Source organism: Bufo bufo, chromosome 8, assembly GCF_905171765.1.
Source record: "Bufo bufo chromosome 8, aBufBuf1.1, whole genome shotgun sequence".
Classification (NCBI taxonomy): Eukaryota; Metazoa; Chordata; class Amphibia; order Anura; family Bufonidae; genus Bufo; species Bufo bufo.
Genome location: NC_053396.1, coordinates 181,487,782 through 181,507,393, shown reverse-complemented (window position 1 = coordinate 181,507,393; position 19,612 = coordinate 181,487,782). Strand labels below are relative to the sequence as shown.

The following is a 19,612-nucleotide window of genomic DNA, read 5'->3' as shown; positions in this document are numbered from 1 at the left end:
GTTGGACTCCCGGCGATCTGATACTGATGGCCTTTCCTGAGGATAGCTCATCAGTATCGGAAACTGGACAATCCCTTTTAATTGGAATAAAGCAAAATTCATAGGAACAGCTGTTAGTTTGGCTCCCCCTGCTGGCAAGAAACTAACTATTTACAATCAATTGAGGTAAAAAGAAGTCTTGCCCAATAGGAGAAAAGTTTCTCTAACAATTTTTATACATAAATATAGGTACAAATATATATATATATATAAAAAACACAATCATCCACGTGTATCCATGTTTGCAGTTTAAATCAATGGATTTCACTTTTTGAAATGAAGGGTGAAATCTGTGGAAAAACAGAAAAAATAACTATTATTTATTGCAATTTTTGGAGCAGTTTGGGTGCAGGAATGCACAGAAATTTGTGCTGATCTTCTGTACGTTGACCTGCACCCTTTTCAGCCTAGCAGCGCATATGGAATGATGGAGGATTCACGTCATAGGGGCCGAGCTGCACCCAGACCACATGACATGGTTGTGACGTCACCGGCCTGCAGGAAGCAGTGAGAAGGACGCATCGCAACAGAGAACGCCGCTGGCCTTCTCACACAGCTGATTGGTGGGGGTCAGATAAGTAAGAAAAATAAAAAAGGTATAAAACCCCTTTAACTCCCAAGCTAGCTAAAAAACAAGTTACCATTCCTACGCGGTTTGTAATTTTATGAGAACATATAAAATCTGTTACTAGAAACTGGAGATTCCTCTAGACTGAAGGTCAGATTACAGAATGCATGTAATAAACCTTATCTTCCTACAAATGCTGAAATTCCTCCTGTGTTAGGGGGGCATTCACACAACCGTATGTATAATGCAGTTCGCAAAATGCGGATGACGTGCATGTGGCGTTCTGTCCATCCTGCAAAAGATAGAACATGTCCTATTTTTCACTGCAAACGTGGACCATGGAACCATTGTCAACAAGTCAATTGGTCTAACTCTCCCCCCCCCCCCCAAAAAGAAACAAACACAAAAAACTATGCCACATGGACGTCATCTGTACTCTGCGGACGGCAAAATACATATGATTGTGTGAATGTACCCTGTGTATACGCACAGCCACTGTCACGCTTCGGTGTGGGAGGGAAACGACACACCGAGTATAGGAGGGAAGGGGGAAACAGGGAATCAGACCTGAGAACTAGGGAAGGAAGATGGACGACACCTCCTAGTGAAAACCCTAACCAAAATCCTGACTGACTACCAGTATGAACAGACCAAAAGTAGGTGAGTTCATACGCAGGAATACCTAATCCCCTATCTAGCCCTATAGGACCCTGGTACTAATGGCAGGGACGAGACTACCTGTTCCTCCAAAAGGAAGGATGAACAGGAGTCTCCTTCAGGCCTAATACAGACAATAGGGAAATGCGACACACAGAACCCAAACAAAATACAAAAGGCAAAGGAAAGACTTAACTTCAAAGAGGCTATGGAAGCACCAGGAACTCAGCCGAGATCCAACCACAAACAATCCACAGGCACAGAAGCTATAAACCGCACAGCATTGTGGTAGAAGCAACTATAAAGAAGGAAGATTAAATGACACTAATAGCCACACCTGGAGACAAGGGGTATGACCATTACCAGAAACAACACAGACACCTATTGATCCACAAGGAAAACCTGTCAGATCAAACCACGTGTTGCCAGTCTCACAGATCTCCTGCCACTCACTGTCGCCAGGACGTCCGTATGTCCCGGTACGTCCGTGACACTAACAGACACTATTTCTTTCACGTCAGTCAACCTGTCTATATCAGCGCACTAATATTACGCGATCTGTATAGAAAGACCATGTGGCAAAGACCACAGACAGCAGCAGACAGGAAGAGAGTAGGGAGATGGCACATGGGCACTGCACGCACCGTCTCCTCATACAGCAGACCCCCGCCGATCTGATATTGATGACCTATCCTGAGGATAAGTCATCAGTATAAAAATCCTGGAGAACCCCTTTAAGTTTTAATTCACACACAACAGATTTGTTTCAGACATTTCTGCCACTAAGAAATAATCCATACATTATAATGGATCAGTTTCTGCAGTACATATATTGACTGTGGCTAGCCTCTTTGGGTAAATGGGATAGTCACAAAAACATATGCAACAAGTCAGCCACGTGTGAATTCATCCTGTATAATTGAATGCAGATGAACGAATATAAATGTTCAGCATGTTACAATGTATGGAATAGAATGGTGTACGGCTTCCTCTGCTTCCTCCTTGGACAGTATAATAAGTGCATTTTAATAAGGAACTGATGTAGACAATTACAAAACAAACCACAAGTCTGAGGCACCATAGACTTATAGGCTTGTTTTGCATTATGTTTCAAGGCGAATGCAAACCTGTGTATTGTAAAGATGCCCCATAGTAAATGCACGACCCTCGGTAGGGATCATTTTCATACCTTTCAAAGATCTTACATAAAGGCAGCCAGAATTGCAATTCCCGTTCTTCAGGCAGCTGCTCCTTGGTCTGTGAAGATACAATTTCCACCAGTATTCCTTGGCCGTTCAGCATCATTAGTAATGCCGCCACAAGATGTGCACACATCCTATTGTGGAAGGGCAGTGTCGTAGGTCATAGGGGTGTACCACATTTTTGGTATGTCGCGTTTTTGTTTTTAGCATACCCTCCCATATGATGTTGTACTTATAAGAAGCAATTTGATGAATCATTACAACTGTTATTAAAAGGGGTTGTCTGAGCTCTAGATATTGATGAGCTATCCTTAGGACAGGTCATCAGTATCAGATTGGCTCCCAGCAGCCGATGGAGGCGGAAATAAGTGGGTGAGGCATGAAAGCAGACGGCTCTGCCCACTGTGGTACGGAGCTGCCCGTTTCTGGCTCTGGTCACTGTGTTATTTCCAGTGCCTGCTGAGAAGCGTCAATTGGTGTGGGTGCCACCATAGGTGGGACCCGCTCCTATCTCTAGAATGAAGCTCCCTAAGGCCCCTTTCACACGGGCGAGTATTCCGCGCGGATGCGATGCGCGAGTTGAACGCATTGCACCCGCACTGAATACCGACACATTCATTTCTATGGGGCTGTTCACATGAGCGGTGATTTTCACGCATCACTTGTGCGTTGCGTGTAAATCGCAGCATGCTCTATATTCTGCGTTTTTCACGCAGCGCATGCCCCATAGAAGTGAATGGGGTTGCGTGAAAATCGCAAGCATCTGCAAGCAAGTGCGGATGCGGTGCGATTTTCACGCACGGTTGCTAGGAGACGATCGGGATGGAGACCCGATCATTATTTTCCCTTATAACATGGTTATAAGGGAAAATAATAGCATTCTGAATACAGAATGCATAGTACAATAGCGCTGGAGGGGTTAAAAAAAATAAAAAATTAGCTCACCTTAATCCACTTGCTCGCGCTGCCGGCATCTCGTCTGTCTCCTTCTTTGCTGAACAGGACATGTGGTGAGCATTCATTCCAGGACCTGTGGTGATGTCACTCCGGTCATCACATGATCCATCACATGATCTTTTACCATGGTGATGGGTCATGTGATGGACCATGTGATGACCGGAGTGACGTCACCACAGGTCCTGGAATGAATGCTCACCACAGGTCCTGTTCAGCAAAGAAGGAGACAGACGAGATGTCGGCAGCGCCAGCAAGTGGATTAAGGGGAGTTACATTTTTTTATATTTTTTTTTAACCCCTCCAGCGCTGTTTTACTATGCATTCTGTATTCAGAATGCTATTATTTTCCTTTATAACCATGTTATAAGGGAAAATAATACAATCTACAGAACACCGATCCCAAACCGGTTTGGGTACCAAACATGCGTGATTTTTCTCACGTGAGTGCAAAACGCATTACAATGTTTTGCACTCGCGCGGAAAAATCGCGGGTGTTCCCGCAACGCACCCGCACATTTTCCCGCAACGCCCGTGTGAAAGAGGCCTAAGGGAACAAGATCGCACTGCACAGCAACCCCTAATTCAGTTCAGTTCAGTGTCGAAAATAGCTTTATATATACACACACACACACACACACACACTGTATATGTAGCCTTTTAATGTTTATGAGTTTTAAATTCAAAGCACATTTATACTGCGCCAATAAGCTGACAATTTTTGGGAAGAAAACGTTCCTTCCTGATAATTGCCTGCTCGTCAGGGGAGGTGAAGAGATACATTTACATGCAGCGATCTCCACTATATGAAGACAAGAAATCGCTCCTGCCATTGCTTATGCAATGGGCGCCTCCCCCCAGGGCCCTTAATCGATGTAATGACACGCGTCCCAGGTGTAGGAATGCCGAGTGGTATAGTGCGGCCTAAAATGTCCCTTTATGTGTTACGGTGCTCCTACGTGGATACAGCATTTATTGGACTTGAATAAATGTTCATCCAAGACAATCTTCAAGCTTTATCTTGGTCCCAGCAGGCTCTAGCATTAAAACTTAGCAGGCAAACTCGTCTCTGCTACATCTGTTTCTCTCTGGCACTGCTGTACTGACAGGCTGGCTGTATAACTCAGACTCTTCTGTCTACTGCACTTCTCTCTTTGTAGTCTGACTATTAAGTTATGCCAGGGAACTATACTCCTGGCTTCAAGCTTTGGCCTACATGGCCAGCAGAGCTGAAGGTGCTCTGGCTGGCTTGGCACGTCCAGCAGAGACGTGCCCAGCACACCCTCCCTTGGCAGGGGGTAAGCTGGAACTCACTAACTCTGGTCCCCACCCTTCCTGCAGGAAGTGGGGAGAGCCCACTCCTCCACAGAGGGGGGGTTAGAATGGAATGGAAGGTCCCATTCTACCTAATTGTAGCTCTGCTGTGTTTGCTGCCACCTGCTGGTGAACCAGGCATATTATATTTGAACATAACAGTTACAAATATTGGGAATGCACAGTGTAGTGGACCTGAAATAAATACACAAGATGACATTATATTAGCCCATTAGAGACAGTAGCGGGGTGAAGAAGTGGTAATTCCACTCTGGGGCGTTACACTTATCCTCCTATACATGCATTGTTTCTGGGCAGCAGGTCAGTGTACAGACAGCACAATCTGCTGCCCACAAAAGAGGATTCAGGTGTCCGCACCAAAGATCACTTCACCCAATGAACAAGTGTCTGTGAAGGTTCTCATTTATCCAGGTCATGGTATATCTGTAAAGAATAAATCAAGGCAACTGGACTTACTGAACGGACACGGTGTGCTGTCCATATATTTTGTGGCCCCATTGAACCTCATCTGACCTGCAAAAAATGTGGACAGAAACTATGGACGTGTGCATGAGCCCCTACTCAGATACAGCTGCAAGTAAGTAGTACAAAATCCCAAAGATACTGCTAAGAGAGGGTTTTAATGAATAGCGCATACTGTGCCCGATTTATGCCAACCATTATCCATTGCACCCCCAAAACTGCCCCTCATGGGGCCTATAACATAGACCGTAATCCCACTACATGACCATGCCTCCTCCTCACCATCACAGGACCAGCCAACACACAGCCCACTGTCCAACACTACCCTTCTTCGTGTAGATGGGTAGTAGTACCCCACCATGGGCTAGTAGTAGACATGAGTAGGGTCTTTTATTGTGGGGGGGGGGATGGGATATAGAATAACAGGGTTCTCCAGTCTAACGTTACACATATTCCTTCCAGCATTTGCCCCTGCATTCTCTGAGGGGGCTCCCTGCAGAGTCCTCCAGCTGGGACACATAAAGGCCATCTTCAGGCTTGTACAGGTTCAAAAGGATTTAGATAATTAGGAGCAATATTTTTAACTTTTTGTGCATTTTACAAGTAAATTCAGTCACCTGGATATGCTTCCAGTGGTGTTTTCCTGCTTTTTATTACTTCATACTCGACTTGTTTTCAAATGCCTTCCCTATTATGGTCAAATGTTTGAAGGCTCAAAAAGGTGAGGGGGCTAATCCTCCCACTAAAATCTATGTAGATCTCTACATATTTTAAGATGCCATTGAACAGTATATTAGAAAACTGGTTAAACAGCAACCCCCAAAACCGTTGGTTGCAGAAGCAAATCTAATAGGATACAGGCAAATGCACAAATATGATGAAATACAGAGGTGGAGCTAGGCCATCCTTCATCTGGAGCCAAGATACCCAGGACTAGGTAGAGCGGTGCCCCACCGCCCATGCCCTGCAGCACTACGGTAGCAATCGTTCCTTCCACATTTAGTATGCATCAGCCATGGAAACCAGCGACGCCGGTGGAAGCGGTATCTTCCATCAGCGCTCGCACTTTACAGAAAACTTATGCACAGCATGAAAACAAAGCAACTAGGAATTCCTGGGGATTTGTCCCCAAGCAAAATTTTGAAACCACATGAGTAATGAAACAGATGCCACACAAGTATCACTGTAAGACCTCATTCACACGGCTGTTCTGATGTACAGTATGGCTTCCAAAAAGACAGTCATTCCATGTAGACAGCTATATGGCGTCCATCTATTTTTTTCCAGCACCCATACACTTGAATTAAACAGTCTCAGATGATAAATAGACAATAGTGGGTACAGTCATAGGAGCCTAATTTAGGGACACTTGTTACTGCTGCATCTGCAATGGCCAGGATACGGGTATTTAAAGTTCTGTATTTGTCGTGATGCCAATTGCAGCGTGCGCAGGGTACTACCCCAGGGCCCTTCCAAGGTGTTATAATGCACGTCCCAGATTAGGAATGCCAGAGTGGTGTAATGGCCTATAATGTCTCTATAGGGTGGTGATAATTGTGTCAACGGTGTCTCCTACCTGGGTACGGCTGGACTCCTGGCTCACTTGCAATACATTTGAGTGTAGTGATAGGAGGAGTAATAGAGGAATTTTGCAGCAGAAATGATGTCCAGACTTTTAGGGCTCTTTCACACTTGCGTTCTTTTCTTCCGGCATAGAGTTCCGTCGTCGGGGCTCTATGCCGGAAGAATCCTGATCAGGATTATCCTAATGCATTCTGAATGGAGAGAAATCCGTTCAGGATACATCAGGATGTCTTCAGTTCCGGAACGGAACGTTTTTTGGCCGGAGAAAATACCGCAGCATGCTGCGCTTTTTGCTCCGGCCAAAAATCCTGAAGACTTGCCGCAAGGCTGGATCCGGAATTAATGCCCATTGAAAGGCATTGATCCGGATCCGGCCTTAAGCTAAACGTCGTTTCGGCGCATTGCCGCATCCGACGTTTAGCTTTTTCTGAATGGTTACCATGGCTGCCGGGACGCTAAAGTCCTGGCAGCCATGGTAAAGTGTAGTGGGGAGCGGGGGAGCAGTATACTTACCGTCCGTGCGGCTCCCGGGGCGCTCCAGAGTGACGTCAGGGTGCCCCACGCTCATGGATGACGTGTCGCATGGATCACGTCATCCATGCGCATGGGGCGCTCTGACGTCATTCTGGAGCGCCCCGGGAGCCGCGCGGACTGTAAGTATACCGCTCCCCCGCTCCTCGCTCCTACTATGGCAGCCAGGACTTTAATAGCGTCCTGGCTGCCATAGTAACACTGAAAGCGTCTTCAAATGCTTTCAGTACACTTGCGTTTTTCCGGATCCGGCGTGTAATTCCGGCAAGTGGAGTACACGCCGGATCCGGACAACGCAAGTGTGAAAGAGGCCTTAGTTGAAGTTCAAACGTTTCCTTACTAGAGATAACTTGTATCCAAGCAGTATACAGCTTTGGTCTCTGGTCCCAGCAGGTTTTGGCAATCATTGGCAGGAATGAGTGCTTCCGCTTTAAATTTGGAGATTGCAGGAGAAGTCGTCTGCTTGATAACTCTGCAACTGTGGCAGGAATTAATCTTCTGCACTTTTCTGTAACTTCTACTGTATGGTGACAGACTAGCTGAGGAGGAATGGCTTCTCCTAGGCCTCTGGACTTACCTCAGAGATGATTTCTCAGGGGATGCTTTCTTCCTGGAACTCTGGTGGTTGTAGTTTCTGCTTTCTTTCATGTAGGTGCTCAGACTGGGAATATGATCAAGTCTCAGCCGAGCAAGATCCTTTCTGTCTTCCCTATGCAAGGGAACTCCTCACAGGTGGCACCCTACCCCTAGCAGGGGGTGGGCTACGCCGACTCTTAACTTCCTTCTCCACCCATGCTGCAGGATGTGGGAACAGCCCACTCTCTCCACAGAGGGGGAGCTAAACTGGAATAATCCATTCCAGCTTAGATACACTAAACTGGGACTAGTACCTTGCCAATGCGTTGCTGCCACCTGCTGGTGACCCTGGAAAATTACAAGAACAATTGTGTTTAACATGGTTTTAGATGCACATTTGTGAAGACATAATATAAATTACATCAGATGACAATACACAGGCTCTTAGATGATAGTAGCGGGGTAGAGGAGTGTAGTAACACAACTCTGGGGTGTTACACATCCACGTCTGATCACTTGAACAAGCAGAGTCATAGGACCAATAGCCAGACCGGCGGCCATAACGCAGGTGCAGAAATATGTTTGTATTATACTTGTGTGAAACTGAGCTAAAAGAAACCAATTATCCAGAAAATGAGCTGTATGTGTAAGGCCTCTTTCACACTACCGTTTTTTTTTTCCGTTTTGCGGGCTGTTTTTTGTGTTCCGTATACGGAACCATTCATTTCAATGGTTCCGCAAAAAAACAGAATGTACTCCGTATGCATTCCGTTACCGTATTTCCGTTCCGTTAAAAGATAGAACATGTCCTATTATTGCCCGCAAATCACATTCCGTGGCTCCATTCAAGTCAATGGGTCCGCAAAAAAAACAGAACACATACGGAAATGCATCCGTATGTCTTCCGTATCGTTCCGTTTTTTGCGGAACCATTTATTGAAAATGTTATACCCAGCCCAATTTGTTCTATGTAATTACTGTATATGCCATACGAAAAAAAGGAACCACAACGGAAACAAAAAAAAAAAAAAAGGAACAACGGACCGCAAAACACTGAAATAGCCATACACTAGTGTGAAAGAGGCCTAACACTGCAGAGGTGCATTATCACTTCTGCACCCCACTACTGTCTTTATTGGTTAACCTAATGTCGTCTGAGTTTATTTACAGATCCTATATAATGTGCATATCTCTTTCCATGTAACTGTTATGTTCAATTGTAATATGCCTGGTGCACCAGCAGGTGGCAGCATAAATGGCAGAGCTACCTCTGTGGTGTGGTGGGCGTTTCCCACTTGCTGCAGGAAGGGTGGGGACCAGTTAGTCCCAGTTTAGGTCTTCCCTAGACAGGGCGAAAAGGTGTGCAGCTGGAGCACGTCCCTGCTGGACGTGCCTTGCTCAGGCCAGCTGGAGCACCTTCAGCTCAGCTGGATATGGAGGCAGAAGCTCAGAAGCTTAGAGCCTCAGGAACCAGGAGAGAGAGAGAGACTCCCTGGTATAGCAGAATTCAGAGTCAGACTACAAGAGAGAAGTTGCAGCGCCCAGAGAAAGCCAAATTATACTGCTATCCTGTCAGCACAGCAGAGCTAGAGTAACAGACGTAGCAGAGAGGAGTTTGCCTGCCACAGTTAATGCCAAAGCCTGCTGGAATCAAGACAAAGCCTGAAACTGTTTGGAGAAACTTTTATGCAGAGTATGGCCTCATGCACATGTATTTTTTCACGGTCCGCAAAACGGGGTTCCGTTGTTCCGTGTCCCTTTTTTTTCCGTGTGTCTTCCTTGATTTTTGAAGGATCACCAGACAAGAAAAGTGAAAAAATAATCTAAGTCAAGTTTGCCTTGAAAATGATAGGAAAAAAATGGACACGGATCACGGATGACAATCTTGTGTGCCTACGTGTTTTTTCACGGACCCATTGACTTTAAAGATAGAACATGTCCTATTATTGCCCGCAAATCACGTTCCGTGGCTCCATTCAAGTCAATGGGTCCGCAAAAAAACGGAACACACACGGAAATGCATCCGTAAGTCTTCCGTTTCCGTTCTTTGCGGAACCATCTATTGAAAATGTTATGCCCAGCCCAATTTTATCTATGTAATTACTGTATATGCCATACGGAAAAACGGAAATAAAAAACGGAACAATGGATCCGTGAAAAACGGACCGCAAAACACTGAAAAAGCCATACGGTCGTGTGCAGGAAGCCTAAGGGTCCATTCACACTTCCGCAATTTCGTTCCGCATTTTGTGGAATGGAATTGTGGACCCATTTATTTCTATGGGGCAGCACGATGTGCTGCCCGGACATGGAATTGCGGACCCGCACTTCCGGGTCCGCAATTCCGTTCCCGATCAAAATAGAACATGTCCTATTCTTGTCCGCAATTGCGGACAAGAATAGGCATATTCTATTAGTGCCGGCAATGTGCGGTCCGCAAAATGCGGATCGCACATTGGTGTGGTCCATGTTTTGCGGATCCGCAAAACACGTCTGAATGGAGCCTAAAGCGGTTATCAACTTCATCACAAGGTCTACACTCCGCACGGCAGTGTATTCAGTGACGTCACCGGCTCTGATGGGCATGCTACTGGCTAGGGCAGCGCTAAAGCCCGCCCAGCAGTGCCGGTGACGTCACTGGGCTTCCTGGAAGCCCCATGGAGAGCCTGGTACGTCACCGGATCTCCAAAAAATGCCTTTGCCCTGCGCTAAATTGAGCAGGGCAAAGGCATTTTTTGGAGATGCAGTGACTTTTTTTGGAGATCCGGTGCTCCTATGTTCAAGTCAGGGGGGCTACATGGGTGAAAATGGAGGTATGTCCGGGTTCAGCTCTGAACCCGGACAACCCCTTTAAGGGCTCCATGGCCGCTGTTGGTCTGCCGTATATGTAGCAATGCAATTTACTGATATTTGCAAATGATTGAAGACAGAGGGAGTAGCATGTTAGGCAAAAAAGCATAGCGTAGCTCAGTAGTTGGACCATATTTAAACGCGTTGTACTGAATACACATCCTGGTGTAAAGGGCTATTGCCGTCTGCCCCATAGAAATAAATAGGAGCATGCGCGGTGCGCTCCCATTCACTTCTATGGGAGCAGGGTCCAGGGTCCTCCAGCCACAGCGCTCCCCGCTTCGTTCTTGTTGTAGGTGCGGGTCCCAGTGGTGGGACCCGCACCTATCAGACAATGGGGGCATAGCCTAGCGATATGCCCCTATTGTCTGAGATGGGAATACCACTTTAATACCAATTTAGCCAATGTTAGCTCGTGAAGGAAGTCACGTGTGGTGAGCTGGCTTGGTGAGTATATAAGGTGTATATTGGCAGTCTGCACACAGATCCCTCGCTGCCGTCATGTGTAGATGGGGCAATTTATCCGAGTTGCAAAATGGGATGGTTATTGGCTTTTGGGACGCGGGTGGCGGTATTTCTGAAACGGCGCAGTTTGTGAACCGTTCTTGTGCTGCTGTAGAGAAAGTGTATGGGGAGTGGACAAATGGCACCATTGTGAATAAGCAATGTGGAAACTGCTGAGCACCACGTGCCATTGATGTGAGAGGTGAACGTCGGCTGCAACGGTATGCGAACACGCTACAGTGGAGCAGATCACTGCCAAAATGAACCAAGGGCCACCATACTTATGTCTAAAACAGTTCAGTGAACCCTACAGTATATGGGGCTCTGCTAAGGAAGCTGCATCAGCAGAAAAGGCTTCAATTTTCATGGCGATATCAGAATTGCACCTTCGCTGATTGGCAAAGGGTTGTCTTCTCCGATGAGGTCAGGCAAGAAACATGAGAAAACAAACACCCTGCAACCGATCTGGGTATGAATCCTTCCTTGCAAATCACATACACCAATACAGGACGATTGTCTTCCCTGGGGTGGATGGGAACTTCCAGCAAGACAATGTGACATGGCACACTGCTAGAAATGTTCAATATTGGTTGGAAGAGAGGGTAGAGTTTTGAGGCCGAGCTGTATGCAGGCCAGCCCTAATCGGGCGAATTTTAAGCTTTTAAATCCCCTAAACATGGGCAAATCCTCGAGGGACAGATCTTAAGACCCCCTGAGACCCTCCAAACCAAGCGCTTCTCAAGGGGAAATAGAGCGCTTTATAAGGAGAACACCAGCAACCCTGGCGCTTGAACTAAGCAAGATGGCGCCGGCAAGGCAGAGAATCCTACACACGCCTCAAACTGAAGATTCGGAGGCTGAAGAGGGAAGTGAAGAGGCAACAGCAGAAGGAGATGACCAGAAGATATCAAAAGCTTTACTTAAGGAGCTGATGGCACATTCTCTAGAACCACTGGTACGTGAACTTAAAGATATCAAACAGGATCTAAGGCACATGCATTCTAGATTGGAAACAATAGAGACTGCACAAACATCCTTAGTGGACTTCAACAATGAAGTCTCTCATAATCTAGATAACTGCCAAGCTCAAAAGAATCACTTATACTCTTTGATAGAGGATCAAGAAAAATCAGGGACGGAGGAACAACCTCAGGCTGAAAGGCATTCCAGAATCTGTGGCGCCTGACATGCCGACAACCTCCCTCACCGCCATCTTCTCAAATTTGCTCGGCCAAGAAACCGGCAACCTTTAACTGGAGCGTGCCCCTTGTTACTTGGTTTTTCCTTTTTGACTACCCTGTCTCACAACCTCCTTCCTGTCAGCTCGATAGGCTCCACATATTGCACCATGACATAAATCACTATATATACGTGAAGATCTCCTTTCAAGGGAATCATATTATACTGTAGGAAGGCGCAAGGGGCCGTCATTGATGGAAAGTATGTGTCACTGAGATTCCTGGCCTCGGTGAGGTAAGAGCCGGTAGTTTTAAGTGTCAGCGGCAGCTAGTGCCGATTGACATGGTTTGTTGTTAGTATGGCTGTAAAGCCGATCTGGGCCGGCTCTTACTGGGAGTAGCCAAAGTACTGGGTGGTGAACTACTCCCCACGCTCAAGGCCGGGTCTTTATTGGCCTATATAAAACCCAGCCAGCAGTCTCATCTGGGTGTGGATGATCCTCCATCTGACAGGGAAGCTGTGGAGACTGTTTTCGGATCTGTGAATTGGTGCCGTGCTAAAGGCTTGTAAGTCGCATGCTGGAAAACAGGCCCCTAAAGCCTGCTGTGGACGGCTGGGGGAAAGACTGCTAACCAGGTGAAGATTGTGAACAGTAATTTTGTGTTTCCTTATGTGTGAATAAACACCGAACTGTTTAAGTTAAAGACTTTGTGGTTGCCTCTATACTGCGTCCGCTAGCCTGTCTACCAGAGCAAAACCCCACAATACCTATGGTAATACCTTTCTTAGATGATACAATGCTATTTCCAATAACTTGCAATCCCCAACCTCTGGTCAGAAATGGCTAATATCAAAATATGTACTTACAATGTAAAGGGTTTGAACGCACCGACAAAGAGGAGCCAAATATGTAAATTCCAGAACAAGCATAAAGTAGCAATAGCTTTGTTGCAGAAAACACATTTTAGGCATAAGCATGTTCCTAGCCTATCACACCTGCATTATAATCAGTGGTACCACAGCACTTCACCTGGCTCTGCATCAAAAGGAGCTAGCGTAGCAATACACAAGTCGCTCCCCTTTGCCCGGCGTTCATCCCAAGTCGATTTGGATGGGAGATATGTTTTTCTCAAAGGAGTAATAGGTTCACAACTGATCACCTTGGGAAGTATATATGCCCCAAACGTTCACCAAGTAGACTGGCTGTGTAAAGTATTGGTTCAGTTTAGAGATTTTGCAGAGGGTTCGATAATCTTGGGCGGAGATTTGAATGTGGCACTGGACCCGTCTTTGGATTCGTCTGGCCCCTCCACATCCATCACTAAGGTGGCTCTGAATAGGCTGCGGTCATTCCTGGCGGACTCTACGCTGGTTGATGCCTGGAGATCGATGCACCCTGGGGAACGGGATTACTCCTTTTTCTCTCACCTCCATCAATCTTACCATCGACTAGTTTACCCGTTTGTCCCTCCTCAACAACTACACCTCTGCCTAAAAATATATATAAATTAATATGGTATTATCAGACCATGCACTGGTTTTTCTGAGCTTTAATCTACAAAGTACTCCTAAACCTACTTACAAGTGGAGATTAAATTGCACTCTTAGGAGCAGAGAAAAAGGGGAAACGAATAGAAGAAGCTGAGCGCATTTACAAGAATATTTTAGACTGAATGACTCCCCAGAAATACCAAGAGGTTTATTATGAGAGGCCCACAAACCAGTTATTAGGGGTCACTTCATAGCACTAGGGGCACATGTTAATAGAACTAGACAACAAACCTGTTTAAATCTACAAAGAAAAATTGCACACGACCGTATGTATTTTTGGCATCCGTTTTTTTTTTGCGGATCCATTGTAATCCTTGTCCGCAAACTAGAAAAAAATAGGACATGCACTATTTTTTTTGCGGAGCAACGGAATGGACATACTGATGCGGAGAGCACACGGTGTGCTGTCCACGTTTTTTGCAGACCCATTAAAATGAATGGGTCCGCATCCTATCCGCAAAAAACAAACAAAAAAAAAAACAGGGAACGGACACGGAAACAAAATACGGTGGTGTGCATGAGGCCTTAGAAAGATCTCACAAACATCAGATAACCCCAGATGTACTTGAAAAATTAACCCAGGCACGTACTTTGTTGTAAAATCTACTGAACGCTCAAACGGCCAAATTGTTCCTCTCCACCCAATCTAAATATTACGCCCATGGAAATAAAGCTTCCAAATTATTAATGACGCAGATCACAAAGAGGAAAGACAACTCATACATAGCAGCAATTCAAAACAATACAGAGCAGCTTCAGCATACTACGGAGCGTATTGCCCAACAATTCAGGGAGTACTATAGAGGTCTGTACATTCTAAGGACTCAGTCCTCTCACTCGGAATTAGAGTCACGTAGAGACACTATTGACACCCGGCTCTCCTCTCTCTCACTCACCTCTATCACAAAGAAACAAGCTGTACTTTTAACTAAACCTTTCAACATGACTGAGCTTGAGAGGGCCCTAAAGGAATCCCCAGTATGCAAATCCCCCGGCCCCGACGGGCTGCCAATCCCCTATTATAAGACATTTCAGTCTATACTGTTACCCAGTCTGCTGGAAGTATGTAATACGGCCCTGATAGCATTTGGGGTGGGAGTGGGAGTGGTGAGCCTATCAGCTCATATAACTATAATACCAAAGGATGGAAAAGACCCGATGTAATGTGCGAGTTATCGGCCCATATCTTTGTTAAACGATTTAAAACTTTTCGCCAAACTTCTTGCCAACAGATTGAAACCTTTCCTTCCATTCATAATTTCCCCCGAACAAGTAGGGTTCACCCCAGGAAGGGAAGGTAAAATGAATACCACCCGTCTCCTTCACTTAACCCAATTTGTGGGGGGGAACAGCTACCCCCTTGGTCTTACTCAGCACTGATGTTGAGAAGGCCTTTGACCGGGTGGACTGGCTTTTTATGTCTAGAGCTCTTCACCGGTTTGGGATCTCACCATGCTAAATGAATGCTAGTATGTCCATGTACTCCTCCCCTACAGCCCAGGTTTGGGTAAATAGTACATTATGTCCTCCCTTCAACATTGGTAATGGAACCAGACAGGGCTGCCCTCTGTCCCCCCTCCCGTTTGTCCTAACACTTGAGACAGTTCTGCAGGCCTTCAGGCAGGAGTAGAAGATAGAGGGGATTACTCTGGGAAACTCATCAACTGGCAGCCTTTGCTGACAATGATTTTTTGTTCATTACTAATCCTGAAGAAGCGTTCCCGGCAGTTATGTCTATATTGGACTTCTTTGGCCAGTTATTAAACTTCAAGATTAACCCCAATAAATCCCAGGTTTTGATCATCTCCCTCCCTACATCAATAGCCAATAAACTCCAACAAACAACCCCATTTGTATGGGCAACCCACTCAATCAAATTCCTAGGCGTCAATATAACCCGGGAAATATCCAACCTATACAAGGCCAACTACCAAGACCTCCCTAAACAGGTTGAGACTACCCTACAATCATGGGACATACCTTACGTTTCTTGGCTCGGGCGTAGAGTCTTACTAAAATCTGTTATTCTACCTAAAGTACTATATGTGATGCAAGTACTATCCATCCCAGTGCCATTAATATTCTTTCAAAAACTATGGAAGACTATATCTTCCTTCCTTTGGAAAAAACTTAGGCCCAGACATTTCTGACACAGCATGTAAAGAAGGGAAAGGTGGGAGGGGGCTCCCAGACTTCAAAACCTACTACAAAGTAATACAAGGGACAAGATTTTTGGACTGGCTTAGGGCCTCAAATGAGAGACTAGACATTTAGGCTGAAAATGCTATGTGCCCAACAACCCTCAGCTCTCTGCTGCTCAGCAAAAACCCTATTGCACTCATTAATAAGAACGTCTATAATACGTTAACAAAAAACACACTAAGCCACTGGCATGTTTGCGGACTGAAGAAAGCACTAATATCTAATTCCATAACTCTCACGCCGAGTCTCACATGCTCTCCTAGACTCTTAACAAACCTTTAGGGACTGCCTTCCCCCAATGGCCTTTAAAATGCAAATTTCATTGCTGGACTTGTGTCCTCGGGGTTCATTGCCTAGCATACAAGAACTCATATCCAATCTGCATCTGGGGAGGGGTGTCTCTCTCCTTTCTCCTTTCCACCTCAAGCATCTCATCCACTATATTAAGCCTCTTGCCTCAAAAATTTGCAGCACAACAAAAAGAACCTAGCAAAAAGATCTTGACTCTCTACTCCCTGCTTTTACCTAAGATTCAGTTGAATGAATTTTGGTTTATTCCAAAATGGGAAAGAGATTTTGGGATCAAACTATCAGAGGACGAGAAGATAAAACTTCTGTCTTTGTCAACAAAAATTTCTAGATGTGTCAAATTGCAGGAAAACTACTACAAGATGCTACTATACGCCCTCCAAAATCAATGCTCTTTTCCCTAAGGGTCCATTCACACGTCCGCAATTTCGTTCCGCATTTCGCGGAACGGAATTGCGGACCCATTCATTTCTATGGGGCCGCATGATGTGTGGCCCGGATCCGGAAATGCGGACCCGCACTTCCGATCCCGAAAAAAAATAGAACATGTCCTATTCTTGTCCACAATAGCGGACAAGAATAGGCGGAACGCACATTGCCGCTGTCCGTGTTTTGCGGATCCGTAAAACACACACGGATGTGTGAATGGACCCCAATAGTGAACAATAGTGTGTTGGAGGTACGGAGGCGAGAGAGGCTCTTATTTCCACATCTGGTGGCAGGGCCCCGGGATCAGAGATTTCTGGACACAGGTGTATAGCCAGTCTTCTTTAATATGCAAACTCCACATCCCAGGTTCCCCTAAGATTTGCCTCTTAGGCCTCATGACGGAAATTCAGGCCCCACAACATTTAATACAAACGTTACTAGTTGCAGCTCGGATATTGGTGGCTGGTCAATGGAAACAGAGGGAGCCCCCCCACATTGGTTAAATAGAGGGGATCAGTTGTACCGTTTTGAACAGCTGGCCCACTGGGAACTCCATTCCCCAAACAAATTCGAGGCCCTGCCTGAAATACAGAGGCCTTGACACAGATGTTCGAAACACAGTATAACTAACAGACGTACTGAAGTATATCCCACACCTCTCACGCTAATCGCCATAATCTATATATTTTTTTCCTGACAGGACTAACACCCCATCTATACTCTTAGGCCCCTTGCAGACGAGGGTGTGTCACACTGCGAGCCCGCAGCGCAGCTCCCGGCCTGATCTCCCAGTACTGACTGGGTCGCATAGCATTAAATTGATTTATGATGCTATGTAACCCTCACAGTTCTGGAATGTATTGTATAACACAGACAGCATTCGGTCAGTGTTATCCAATACATTCCAGAACTGTATGGGTGACACAGTCAGTGCTGGGAGCTGCACTGCGGGTCCGCAGCGTGACAAATGCTCGTCTGCAAGGGGCCTTAGGCTAACTGCACACATGAGGGCTGTGTAACAGATAATGCGCATGAATTTACAAGGGGATTTAATTGCATTTCTGTACCAAAATCCATCCATTAGTAGTGATTTCTGACGCAGATCTCATCCTTGCATTAAAAAAAGGGTGAAATTCACACAGAAGAACTGCACAAAGAATTGACATGCAGGTCAGCAGCAGGTCGATTTCTGCACGGGACGAAAAGGCAAAGTGTACATGGGATTTGTGACATCTCACATGCTTTGCTGGTATTTTATTAGGTTGCGTTTTTTTCTACACGAGAATCCGCGCAGAAAAACTGCATGTAATTGGCAATGTGTGCCTTAGGGCTTGTTCACACGACCGTATGTATTGCCAAAAATACGGATGACGTCCATGTGCCTTCCGTATTTTGCGGAACGGAACAGCTGGCCCCTAATAGAACAGTTCTATGCTTGTCCGCAATGCGGACAATAATAGGACATGTTCTATTTTTTTGCGGAACGGAAATACGGAAACTGAATGCACACGGAGTACCTAACGTTTTTTTTTTTTTTGCGGACCCATTGAAATGAATGGTTCCGTATACCGTACGCAAAAAAATAAAAACACACGGGAAGAAAATACGTTTGTGTGCATGAGCCCTTAGAATTCAGTGCAGTGTCGAGCTCGTGTCCACAATTTAGCAAAAAAATAAATAAAAAACTATTGAACTCCCTTCCCCGATTGCATGGTTAATTCAGGGACTGTAGGTATACAAAGCGATGATCTCCTGACAGATGTCTATGACATATACCACGTAAAGCCATATGTATCCCATACAGCAAAAAATAAATAAATGTAGTGACATATTCCAGCCTGACAGGGGCCCAAAAGGACAGGATTTTGACCTAAATCAGGTAATGGGGGACCTATGGAAATGTGCGAGCCTTCCTGGTGCACAATGTAAATGCAGCCCTGCTACCGTCACCGAACATATCACATGTGTGTGCTACAATCTCACACGAGATCACATTGCAAAAGAGAAGAAGAAATGTCACCATGGAGCGCCTGGCTTTTTGAAATGCAAGAAGAAGACCACAGTCCAGGGCAGCACATTTTACTGAACAAATGACATGCCTGACCCAAAGAGCTTACAATCCAAAAGGACACGTCGCATACTTTACAGCAGAATGACAGTTCTGGGGAATAAATAGAATAGAACATCTAATAGAATGACAAGTACCATACAGTAAATAACCCCACAATGCACTTACCTGGAGCAGTAAGTAGCTGTGTACAGGCAGCGCCTTCTTCCTGACTGTGTACAGGGCTCATGATCAGCAGGGAAGCAGTAACGAGACACTCAGGTGCTGCAGATTGGGTGGAAGCTTAGTATGTTCTACCCCCATCCCATACACAGGTCAGGCCTCCCACCCCCTCACCAAACTGCTGTAGGCATGTTTTTTTTTTTGTCATGTTTGGAATTGCTGTCATTTAACCCTTTGCAGCACAGGAACGTGCACAATGGAGAAGATGGTGCTGCAGGCGATAGGCAGAATTCTATATAATTCTATCATATGGTCACCAAGCTTCAGCCATGTAAAGAGGAAGTCCGGGTCTGTCAGTTCCCCCAGGGGCAATGTCTTCTTTTACCAAGGTTCGTCCATATTTTTTTTCTTTACAGAAACAGCACCACTCTTGTCCACAGGCAGTGTCTG

General features: G+C 45.7%; 1 protein-coding gene across 2 annotated transcripts in view; it reads right to left on the bottom strand.

Annotated features, from left to right (window-relative positions):
• The window catches only part of LOC120977964 (G-protein coupled receptor 4-like), a 68,731-nt gene extending 49,502 nt beyond the window's left edge, over positions 1 to 19,229 (bottom strand). Inside the window, exon 1 of one of the 2 annotated variants that reach the window (XM_040406163.1) lies at positions 19,169 to 19,229. The gene's annotated coding sequence lies outside the window, so the exon portion shown is untranslated. Of the gene's footprint in view, positions 1 to 2,453; positions 2,536 to 19,168 lie in introns of those variants that run through there. The other variant, XM_040406164.1, reaches the window with a different exon arrangement.
• Positions 19,230 to 19,612: the final 383 nt, after the last annotated feature.